Below are 13,051 nucleotides of genomic sequence, written 5' to 3' on the forward strand. Positions count from 1 at the left end.
AATGGCCTCTTTATAATGAAAGATTTAGAGAATGAATCCAACATGTACTTTATAAAAGTATATAGTAATTAATAAATTCTTACTTTATTCAAATAATTACATTCAATATGATCTTTGGGGTTAAAAAAAATCCTAAATAGGGGCCGGAGAGATAGCATGGAGGTAGGGCATTTGTCTGGCATGCAGAAAGATGGTGGTTTGAATTCCAGCATCCCATATGGTCCCCAAGCCTGCCAGGAGCAATTTCTGAGCATAGAGCCAGGAGTAACCCCTGAGCGCTGCCGGGTGTGACACAAAAAAACAATTCCTAAATAGTTTAGGACAGAGCACATGACTTCCATGTATGAAGCCCTAAGTTAGATCTCTGGCAATACCATCCAAAGAGTTCAGTAGGATAAATCACATTGTCCTCGCTTGCATCACCTCCTTGAGAATCTTTCTTAGAGTGAAAACATAGCAGTAATTATTGGGGTTTCCAATAAGAGAAATTTTGTTTGTTTGTTGCCACACTGAGCGGTGCTTGGGTTCTACCCCTGGCTCTGAACTCAAGCCTTGTAACGGCTGTATTAAGAGACCATATAGGATGCTGAGGATTAAACCCGGGTTAGCCATGTGCATGGCATACCCTACCCTCTGTAGAATCACTCAGCCCCCTACTCTAATTTTTATAGTGTTTGTTCCCCTCCAAAAAATGGAGTAATTGATTATTATTGTTATAACAGTAATTATTGTTGCTCTTATGTATTGTAAGTTTCTTTAAAAAATGATATAATGTAGATATATGTCCCTTACCACTAAGGGATAAATCTTCAGAAAAGTGACACATTGCATTTTAAGTTTTGGACTTGGACCCCACTTCCTCTTGAGTTTTTATTATGCTTTCTTAAGACTTCTTTATTTAACATGTAAAATGCAGTTATACTTGATCTTTTCAAAATTGAAATGTGAGCTTATGAGTAAAAAACAAAACTGCACAGTCATAATAATCTTAACAACAATTATACTGCACAATTCAGTCATTGTAAAGTACCCTGTAACAAGCAATGTTTGTCTCCTATTTTTTGATACCTCTTAAACTTATGTCTTTTAGAAAGACAGTGCCTCTGTATGCTTTTTTGTATTTTTACTGATTGTAAATATTTGTTATATTTTTGGTTAAGAGAATGTAAAAGTTCCATTTATTATCATATCTATTAATACATTGATGGAATCAATAAAGAATCTAAATTAACCTTCCTTGCTCTTTATTGCAAATGTTTATAAACAGATCAAATAATTATATCCAAATAATCATCCAAGAGGAACAATTGGATATACATGTTGGTGTGAAAACCTTATCCTTTAAGTCTCTGGGAAAATTGGAGTGGTCTGATTATTGTTGACTTCCTAGTATCTGTGAAAATACCTGGTTATTGAAAATTATGTCTGAGGGGCCGGAGAGGTGGCACTAGAGGTAAGGCATCTGCCTTGCAATCACTAGCCTAGGACAGACCGAGGTCCCATTTCCCTAGGATCCCAAGCCAGGGACGATTTCTGAGTGCATAGCCAGGAGTAACCCCTGAGCATCAAACAGGTGTGCCCCCCCCCCAAATTAGGTCTGATTATAAACTTTGTGAGTAGTTTAAACTCCCTTAGGATCTGTTTCTCCTAGAAAACTTCTAGTCAGGGCTGCTGATAGTTTGTCTATAGTGCTATAAAGGACTGGGCTCTGACCCACCTCAAAGCTTCAGAAAGGAAGAATTGGGGCTGGAGAGATGGCACAATGGTGTTTGCCTTGCAGGCAGCCAATTCTGGACCTAAGGTGGTTGGTTCGAATCCTGCCGTCCCATATGGTCCCCCATGCCTGCCAGGAGCTGTTTCTGAGCGGATAGCCAGGAGTAACCCCTGAACACTGCTGGGTGTGGCCCAAAAAAAAAAAGGAAGGTGTCCAAATGTCCTTTTTTATTAGTAAAAGAGCAGCTTTTACTAATGTTCTTCTGAGCATATTTCTTTTTTATAACCTACAAGTCAGGATAGTGTCACATGAATGGGACATGGGGAATCTGGTAAATAAAAGCACTGGGGGTAACTAATTGATACAATAAAATAATATTTTAAATGAAGAAGAAAAGGATGGGTATCGAATGGACATTTGTTTGGTTCTACACAGTATGCCAAAACGAGACAGGAGTGGAAATGCCTCTACTTTCTCTACAGGATCAGATCCCAGGACTCTGGCAAAGAAAGAAAATTCTTGGGGCTGGAGAGAGAGCGTGGAGGTAAGGCATTTGCCTTGCATGCAGAAGGACGATGGTTCGAATCCCAGCATCCCATATGGTTCCCCGAGCCTACTGGGGGCGATTTCTGAGTGCAGAGCCAGGAGTAACCCCTGAGCACTGCCGGGTATGACCCAAAAACCAAAAAAAAAAAAAGGAAAATTCTTTGTTCATACTCCTTTTTAAAAATCTTACCTATCGAGACGCCATTTTCAGGGAGGGACTACAGAGCATGAAAACCGGCTAAGCTTTGCAAAAGCTGGCTCCCTGTGTGTGACACCAGGCGGGGAAAATTCGCGAAAGTCACCGGCCCAGTGGGGCCCAACTGTGAAAAACTGTGAGTGTGACCTGTCTATGTCTGTCTACTGTCCTCTTTCGTGAAACTCTTGCTAGTGGGGCAAAAAGAGGCTCCAGAAACCTCGCTCGCCCAGACGCCATTTTCAGGGAGGGACTACAGAGCATGAAAACCGGCTAAGCTTTGCAAAAGCCGGCTCCCTGTGTGTGACACCAGGCGGGGAAAATCCGCGAAAGTACACCGGCCCAGTGGGGCCCAACTGTGAAAAACTGTGAGTGTGACCTGTCTATGTCTGTCTACTGTCCTCTTGCGTGAAACTCTTGCGAGTGGGGCAAAAAGAGGCTCCAGAAACCTCGCTCGCCCAGACGCCATTTTCAGGGAGGGACTACAGAGCATGAAAACCGACTAAGCTTTGCAAAAGCCGGCTCCCTGTGTGTGACACCAGGCGGGGAAAATCCGCGAAAGTACACCGGCCCAGTGGGGCCCAACTGTGAAAAACTGTGAGTGTGACCTGTCTATGTCTGTCTACTGTCCTCTTGCGTGAAACTCTTGCGAGTGGGGCAAAAAGAGGCTCCAGAAACCTCGCTCGCCCAGACGCCATTTTCAGGGAGGGACTACAGAGCATGAAAACCGACTAAGCTTTGCAAAAGCCGGCTCCCTGTGTGTGACACCAGGCGGGGAAAATCCGCGAAAGTACACCGGCCCAGTGGGGCCCAACTGTGAAAAACTGTGAGTGTGACCTGTCTATGTCTGTCTACTGTCCTCTTGCGTGAAACTCTTGCGAGTGGGGCAAAAAGAGGCTCCAGAAACCTTGCTCGCCCAGACGCCATTTTCAGGGAGGGACTACAGAGCATGAAAACCGACTAAGCTTTGCAAAAGCCGGCTCCCTGTGTGTGACACCAGGCGGAGAAAATCCGCGAAAGTCACCGGCCCAGTGGGGCCCAACTGTGAAAAACTGTTGAGTGTGACCTGTCTATGTCTGTCTACTGTCCTCTTGCGTGAAACTCTTGCGAGTGGGGCAAAAAGAGGCTCCAGAAACCTCGCTCGCCCAGACGCCATTTTCAGGGAGGGACTACAGAGCATGAAAACCGACTAAGCTTTGCAAAAGCCGGCTCCCTGTGTGTGACACCAGGCGGGGAAAATCCGCGAAAGTCACCGGCCCAGTGGGGCCCAACTGTGAAAAACTGTGAGTGTGACCTGTCTATGTCTGTCTACTGTCCTCTTGCGTGAAACTCTTGCGAGTGGGGCAAAAAGAGGCTCCAGAAACCTCGCTCGCCCAGACGCCATTTTCAGGGAGGGACTACAGAGCATGAAAACCGACTAAGCTTTGCAAAAGCCGGCTCCCTGTGTGTGACACCAGGCGGGGAAAATCCGCGAAAGTACACCAGCCCAGTGGGGCCCAACTGTGAAAAACTGTGAGTGTGACCTGTCTATGTCTGTCTACTGTCCTCTTGCATGAAACTCTTGCAAGTGGGGCAAAAAGAGGCTCCAGGGGGCACGGCCGCTCCGCTTCGCTACGCGGCCGTGCACTCTTTCTAAGGAAAGAACTCCATTGCAACAAGAAGGAAAAATCACACTAAGAATGGCGCTATATCACAGAAGCAAACATTTCTCTCCGGACTGTCTTCTCTGTTGCATGCTCGGGCCTAAGATTTGACCCAGTGTGAGGCTTCATCCACGGAGGACTCCCCTCCCTTAGAGGCAAGTCAGCCCATCCAGAAAGGGAGGAGCCAGAGGAGTGTGCTGCCTGCATCATATAGACAATACCACCACAACACGTAGAAAAACCCACAATACAAGTGTGACAATGGGGAAACAACGCAAGCCAGCATCAGACATAGAGAATGAAGATGACAATTCTGAGGACCAGATAATGACCAACCAACTAATCAACCTCTCAGATAAGGACTTTAGACTAGCAATATGGAAGATGCTCAATGGACTCCAAGAAACCATGGATCGAGTTGAACAGAACACTAATAAGAACCAAGAAAATATGAAGACAGAAATCACAAAACTCCAAACTGAAATAACATGTCAACTAACAGGACTGAAAAAGTCAATAAACGAAGTGAATGACAAAATGGATAAGCTCTGGGACAGGGTATCAGAAGCTGAGAATAGACTTGGTGCTGTGGAAGATGAGATACATAACAATTCCATACAGCAGGAGAGATTGGACAAAAAACTTAAAGCAAATGAGCAGACAATGGAAACATTAGTCAAAGAATGGGAACAGATGAAAATAGAAGTCTATGATAAGATCAACAGAAACAACTTAAGAATCATTGGAGTCCCAGAGACCCAGGAAGAAAATTTCCAGGAAGAATCAACGGTCAAGAACATCATTAAAGAGAAACTTCCAGAGCTAAAGAATATATGTGATCTAATCCTGCATGCCCGAAGAGTACCAACCAAAAGAGACCCCAGAAAAACCACCCCAAGACACATCCTAGTCACAATGACAAATCCCACAGATAGAGACAGAATTCTGAAAACAGCAAGATCAAAAGGGGAAATCACGTTCAAGCAAGCTTCCCTGAGATTTACAGCAGACCTGTCACCAGAAACACTCAATGCCAGAAAGCAGTGGTGGGATATTGTGACAAGACTGAATGAAATGAATGCTTCACCCAGAATACTATACCCAGCAAAACTCACTTTCCGGTTTGACGGAAGAATACATGGCTTCACAGACAAAAAACAGCTCAGAAACTTCACAGACACAAAACCAGTCTTAAGAGAAAAACTGAAAGACCTAATCTAAGACAACACTACCCAAAAGACACACCAAATTTTGAAATAAAGATGGCGTTAAATCCCAGGACAATTCTTTCTCTCAACGTCAATGGACTAAATGCACCAGTTAAGAGACACAGAGTGGCTAAATGGATCAAAAAACTCAATCTAACCTTCTGCTGCCTACAAGAAATGCACCTGAATAGTCAGAACAAACATAGACTCAAAATAAAAGGCTGGAGAAAAATTATCCAAGCAAACAACACCCATAAAAAAGCTGGAGTGGCCATACTAATATCAGATAATGCAAACTTTATACTCAGGAAGGTTGTAAGGGACAAAGATGGACATTTTATATTAATCAAGGGGTACGTAGAGCAGGAAGAATTCACTCTCCTAAACATATATGCACCGAATGAGGGGCCAGCAAAATATTTAATACAACTGTTGACAAATCTGAAAAATAATAACAACAACACAATAATTGTGGGGGACCTTAACACGGCTTTGTCAACACTGGATAGGTCAACCAGACTGAAACCCAACAAGAATATACTAGACCTGAGGAGAGAAATGGAAGAAAGAGGCCTAGTGGATATATATAGGACACTCCATCCCCAGAAACCTGGATACACATTCTTCTCCAATGTACATGGGACATTCTCCAGGATAGACTACATGCTGGCACATAAAACATACCTCCATAAGATCAAGAGGATAGAAATTTTGCAGACTACCTTCGCTGACCACAGGGCTCTGAAATTATTTGTGAATTCCAAAGGGACTCAGAAGAAAAACTTTAACACCTGGAAGTTAAACAGCCTCATACTCAATAACCAGTGGGTCCGAGATGAAATCAAGGAGGAAATCAAATGGTTCCTGGAAACAAATGACAATAAAGACACAAACTATCAGAACTTATGGGACACAGCAAAAGCAGTACTGAGAGGAAAATTTATAGCTTTGCAAGCACACATCAGGAAGGAAGAAGGAGCTTACCTGAGTAGCTTAATGACACAGCTAATGGAACTAGAAAATGCTCAACAAAAGGACCCAAGAATAGGAAGACAGAAGGAAATAACAAAGCTGAGAGCAGAAATCAACGAAGTGGAAACTCAAAAAAACAATCCGAAAGATCAACGAAAGCAGAAGTTGGTTCTTTGAAAAATTAAACAAGATTGATAGACCACTGGCAAACCTAACAAAGAAAGAGAGAGAGAGAAACTTGATAACTCGTATCAGGAATGAAAAAGGAGAGATCACTACTGATATGACAGAGATTCAAAAAAAAAAAAAAAGACCTTACAACTTAACCCTATTGTAACCACGTTACTTAAAGTATGATAATAACTTTATAGAAATTGGACATGAGACTAGAGCAAGTAGGGCAAATATGGCCAACCTGAGTTCAATCCCTGGCATTCCAGGTCCCCTGAGCACTACCAGGAGTGACTCCTGAGTACAGAACCAAGAGTAAGCCCTGATTATCCCTAGATGTGGCCCCAAGACAAGTCAGATACATTAGTCTCTGAGTCTCTGAGTGCCAATGAGAGGCAAAGGGAAGAGAGCCATTAGAGAAGACAGCCCAGAGAAGGGAGCAGAAACCAGAGTGCCACCAGCACTGAGAAACATTAAAAAAAGCCTTAAAACTTCAGGAGGCTTGTAAATCACAATGGTTTCAATAAAATAAAATTAAAATAATCGAGGCAGCACCACCTACCATCATCTGGATTTTGGTGACATATAAGCTTCCAGAAACCTCACTACTTCTCCCTTGTTCCGAGAAGCATGAGATAATGGGGCTAGCTGTTCCAAAGGACTCTCCAGCAGCCTGCAGAGTAAGCTTCCTGTGCTTCTCCAAGTATTTACAGAAGGGACACCTATCTTGTCAAACTTTTTTACCTCATTTCAAACATTCTGATACATACTGGTGTTTTATTGTGGTTTTAAAATTCAAATTTAATTTCTGGGGCTGGAGCAGTAGCATAGCAGGTATGGCGTTTGTCTTACAATTGGTCAACCAGGGTTCAATCCCCGTATCCTACAGGGTCCCCCAAGCCTACCAGGAGTAACCCCTGAGCACTGCCCAGTGTGGCCCAAAAATCAAAAAGAATATCTTTTCAAATATTTACTGCTCAAAGATACTCTTAGAATATCTACATGGGTCTCTTATTTCTAAACTATTAAAATGTTTTGGTTACTTCAGATAACTCCTCTTACATGGCAACATTGCTCAATTATTTTAATTCATTTATTCTCTTCCCCTTTATTGTTATTTGTTGTAATGTCTGGATTTTACATATTAGGATATGTTAGCTTGGTTCAACATGTGGATAGTCTTGAGATGAACTCCTGGCTCTGAGTTCAGAAATCACTCACGGTAGGCTCGGGGGACCATCTGGGATGCCAGGGATCTAACCCTGGTCGACAGTGTGCAGGGCAAACACCCTACTTGCTGTGTTATCTCTCTGGCCACTGTTTTTGTTTGCTTTTGTTTGTTTTGTTTTTGATCACTAGTGATGCATAAGGTACCAGATGTGATACCATAGATTGAACCCAGTTTAGCTGCCAGCAAGGCAAGTGCCCTATATGCTGTATTATATCTCCATCATGAGTTTGTACATTTGGACATAAATTTTGGAGTTCATGATGTGTTGATCTTTCCCAGAATGCCTGAGAAAAAATATTTTAGAAAATAGAAATGACTCTTCATGATAAGTAGCAGTTAAAATGCCTTAGAAATAGGACCAGAGCAATAGTACAATGGGTAAGGAATTTGCCTTGCATACAGCTGACTCGGTTTGATTCCCAGCATATCAAGGGTAACCCCCAAACATTGCTGCGCATGGCACACAAACATTCACACAAAACTTTTCAGAAGTAATCAGGGCCGGAGGAATAGCACAGCAGGTAAGGCACAAGAACCCGGTTTCCATCCCCAGCATCCGCTGTCAGGTAGTTTCTGGGTGCCACCGGGTGTGGCCCGAAGTAAAGAATCAGAATTGCTAATGGTCCACTGTGACAGTTGCACATCCCCACGCCTCCTGACTGCTGTTCATCAGTTCTAACCACTTTGGCATTTTTGGACCTTTTTAACTTTGGCTACTTTTATGAATAGGTATTTGATTGTTTTCGTTGTAACTCCCCTGGATATTGTTGGGATTGAGTTATTTATGTGAACCATTTTATGCAGTTCTTTGTGAATCAATTTTTTATTGTATAGAAAAAAAAAATTTTTTTTTGGCTCACACCCGGCAGCACTCAGGAGTCACTCCTGGCTCTACACTCAGAATTTGCTCCTGGCAGGCTTTGGGGACCATATGGGATGCCGGGATTTGAACCATTGTCCTTCTGCATGCAAGGCAAACACCTTACCTTCATACTATCTCTCCGGCCCCTTATAGAAATTTCTTACTCTGGAATGAGCCTCTTGTCAGTTACATCTATGATAAGTGCTTTCTATTCTGGCTTGCTCTGTCAGGCCCATAATAAAGGGAAGGTCACACTGCTGGGACTGGTGTTGAAACATTGTATGTCCAAAACTCAACTATGAAAAAACATTTTTTGTAAATCACAATGCTTAAAACAATTTTTAAAGGAAGTGTAATATGAAAATAGCTTAGACTGCATAAAGATCTTAGTACATATGCTTCTGGAAGTGATATCTTAGAAATGCATACTAAGCAGTAAATTTCTAGAATGTTTTTAGTGAAATGAAATTACGAACACTTAGTTTCTTCCTATCCTCTAGTGCATAATCTGACAGATTTGCTGGCTGATTCCTAATCTCTGTTTCTCCTTCTGGTAACACTGGCTCATTTTCTGCTCTCTGACCATGCTTAGCTCTGTCTTATCTGTCTTATCACTCATGTTCTTGCCTGTGATGCTCTACTCATTTGTATAATTTTCCCATTCATCTCTCAGAATAGGTCCTCAGAGAAGTTACTGTGCTTGCCCTCTAAATTGGCTTGAATCGTTCATTGTTCTTTGGCCTTATTATTTTTTCTCTGAATTATATTTTTATATTGAATATTTAGAGAATGTTAAAAAATAATTACAATTAAGCTCACTTATCTACCACCTCACATGTTTATGATTTGTGTGTGATAAGAATACTGAGAGACTAAAAAAAAAAAAAACCTTCAGATCCATTCTTTTCAGAAAGAAACTAAGGGACTGGAGTGACAGCACAAAGGTCTGAGCACACACCTCAGTCCCAGGAATCACTGGTTGCCTAAGCATAACAGGGAGTAACTCCTAAGCACCTCTAGATGTGGCCTCTCCCCACCCCCAAAAAAGGAATTTTTTCATTGTTGAAGTGTAAAATTCTATCATTTACTACATGAGTAAACCTAGAGTGTATTAACTAGAGCCACCATTATTATACAATACCCCTTTAGAACTTACTCATCCAGGGCCAGAGAGATAGCACAGCTACGGTAAGTGATTCAGCTGATTCGAACAGATGGTGGTTCAAATCCCGGCATCCCATATGGTCCCCCGAGCTTCCAGGAGCAACTTCTGAGCACAAAGCCAGGAGTAACCCCTGAGCGCCACCGGGTGTGACCCAACAACCAAAAAAATAAGTAACGTACTCATCCATACCTAAATCACTGTGCACTTTGGCAAACATCTCATTTCCCCCACTCTAGCCATTGGATCTTTCAGATTTCACATGATAATGCTTTTTTTTTTAGGTTTTGGGGTCACACCCAGCAGCGCTCAGGGGTTGCTCCTAGCTCTATGCTTAGAAATTGCTCCTAGCAGGCTCGGAGGACCATATGGGATGCTGGGATTCGAACCATCATCCTTGTGCATGCAGAGCAAATGCCCTACCTCCATGCTATCTCTCCGTCCCCACACACATGGTAATACTTTAAGTATCCTCTGTTAAAGTTGCAAAGACCAGGGTCACATGCATATGTGATCATGATATCTGCAGATTAGTTGTGCTTGCTGGGGATCACATCAGTCTGCCTTGTTTACCTGCTCACTCTCAAAGCTTGCCAGGGTCATGCTTAAGTCAGGGAGCTTATACATACCTCATTGGATATATTGTTTGCTTAACACTTGCAGTAGCTCCAAGGAGCAAAAATAGGGCCTCATACTTATATGGCTGTTGCCATCTCCCATAATTGTTTTCATAGGGTCCATAACTGGCAGTGTTCAAGGGGGTACATGGTACCAGGAATCTAAAATGATAGGAATGTGCTTCACCAACTGAGCAATCTCCATGGACCCTAATTTGAATTGTTGGCAAACCTTACTGTTCTCCACCATAGCAGTATGAGTAGATACTGTATTTGCCGGCGTATAAGACGACCCCCTAATTTTGCAGTTAAAACATAGGTTTAGGCCTATATTCGCTGTATCAGAAAGTTCCTGTGCTGCAACTGTATGTACCACTGTGAGCCAATCACAACAAGCAAAGGTTCAAAGGTTCTACTGTCATAGACTTCCTCTCTGACTCTGGCCATCTGAGCAGGCTTTTGACAGTGTAGATTCGGTACAGAACATTGTCTAATTTGCGTGCATCAAAAGCCTGCTTGGATTGGCTAAGCTAGAGAGGCAGTCCGAGCAGCCTTGCAGTGATTGGTGCAGGATCAGTTGGAAAATTTGTTTTGTGGCAATATCCAGATGATTTTCATTTAGTGGCATGTTGAAATTTTCAGGATATACTCGGCGTATAAAACGACCCCGGATTTTCGGTTGACTTTTTTTTGTTTCAAAAGTCATCTTATATGCCGGAAAATACGGTATTCCCATCAACAAGGTACAAAGGTTTTATTTTTTTATGCTCCTTCACAACATTAAACCACCTTCATTCTATCAGATATATGATGGTATCTCTTTGTGGATAAAATGGTCCTCCTGCTACTACTATAAAGCTTTCGTTATTGGCAAATACAAAATCACTCTGATAGTGCTTTCCTTATTAAATTAAGTAAATTCCGAACATTTTACTTACTATTCAAATGAACAAACTAAGGCGAAAGGCAATTTTGTTAATTTGACAGTTCATACATAAAATTTACAGCAAAATTTGTACTAATGGTAAATGTGAAATTTACCCTATCACCACTCCTGTTCAACATAACATGGGAAATTTTGACCTCCCTCCCCAAATGTTTAAGAATTAGAGATAGGTGTGGCAAGGTTTTGTACTTTTTTTTTTTTGCATAGGCACAATAAATATTGGGGGAAATTAGAAAGGGAATTCCCTTGGCCTAACAGATTCAGGGTTTCTCTGCCCTTAAAGCACACTGTCATAATAACTACAGGCTCGGTTCACATTCATTTTCACACCCCAAGGTCTTTTTCATGGTGCCAGGAAACTTTCTGCTTAGAACCATGCCACACCAGCCCTCCTTCCTTTTTTTTTGTTCTGTGGTTATTGTTTGGTTGTTGTATTTGTTGCTGTGGTGCTTTTTTGTAGTTGCTGGCTTTGGTTTTTTGATTTTTGTTTTGTTATGTTTTTCTTCATTTTATCCTTTTCTTCTCTTGATATTTGTAACTTTTTTTTTTTTTTTTTTTTGGGCCACACCCGGCGTTGCTCAGGGGTTCCTCCTGGCTGTCTGCTCAGAAATAGCTCCTGGCAGGCACGGGGGACCATATGGGACACCAGGATTCGAACCAACCACCTTTGGTCCTGGATCCGCTGCTTGCAAGGCAAATGCCGCTGTGCTATCTCTCCGGGCCCGATATTTATAACTTCTAAACGGACTTCTCCTGGTTTTGTTTTCTCTTTATTTTTTATTTTTTTCTTTTTCTTTTCTTTTCTTTTTTAAACAGAACCACATAACTTGAATCATCTTGTCTTGCCTCATAAATTGAGGGGGAAAAATGGATGGTACCAGGACCAAACAACCATATGAATATTGAGTAGAATAAAAAATGATTAGACTTAAACATCAAATCCAAGTCAATGACAACAGAATCGATATCCAATCTACAACAAGCTATACACAGAGGGGACCAGCAGGCCGGGAGGCAAAGAAGGGGGATGCTGGGGATAGAGCTGGAGGGAGGACAACACTGGTGGTGGATTCAATGTCACTATGTACCTTAAATATTACTGTGAAAGATTCATAATTCACGTTGGTCACAATAAAAAATATTTAAAAATAAAAGAATTAATTCTAGGGGTTGAGATAGTACAGCAGATAGTACACTTACCTTGCACATGTCGGACTCAGGTTCGATCTCCAGCACCACATAAGGTCACTAAAGTCTTTTCTTTTCTTTTTTTTTTTTTTTTTTGGTTTTTGGGCCACACCCGGCAGTGTGATGCTCAGGGGTGACTCCTGGCTGTCTGCTCAGAAATAGCTCCTGGCAGGCACGGGGGACCATATGGGACACCGGGGTTCAAACCAACAACCTTTGGTCCTGGATCGGCTGCTTGCAAGGCAAATGCTGCTGTGCTATCTCTCCGGGCCCACTAAAGTCTTTTCTTGCCAGGAGTAAGCTCTGAGCTCTGCCAGTGTGTCCCCCAACCCCTCCTCCCAAGATTAGAAATGAAACTGTTGAGCTGTAGATTATGTGTGTACACGGATAGTCTGAAAATATTACAACTAAGTTTACTAAGGTTGGGACCGGAGAGATAGCACAGCAGTAGGGCGTTTGCCTTGCGCTCAGCGGATCCAGGATGGATGTTGGTTAGAATTTCGGCATCCCATATGACCCCCAAAACAAACAAACCCAAAAAGCTTACCGAGGTTGTTGAATACTAGACATTGTGTATATGTATCAGATCCTCTACGAA

Source organism: Suncus etruscus, chromosome 14 (assembly GCF_024139225.1).
Source record: "Suncus etruscus isolate mSunEtr1 chromosome 14, mSunEtr1.pri.cur, whole genome shotgun sequence".
Classification (NCBI taxonomy): domain Eukaryota; kingdom Metazoa; phylum Chordata; class Mammalia; order Eulipotyphla; family Soricidae; genus Suncus; species Suncus etruscus.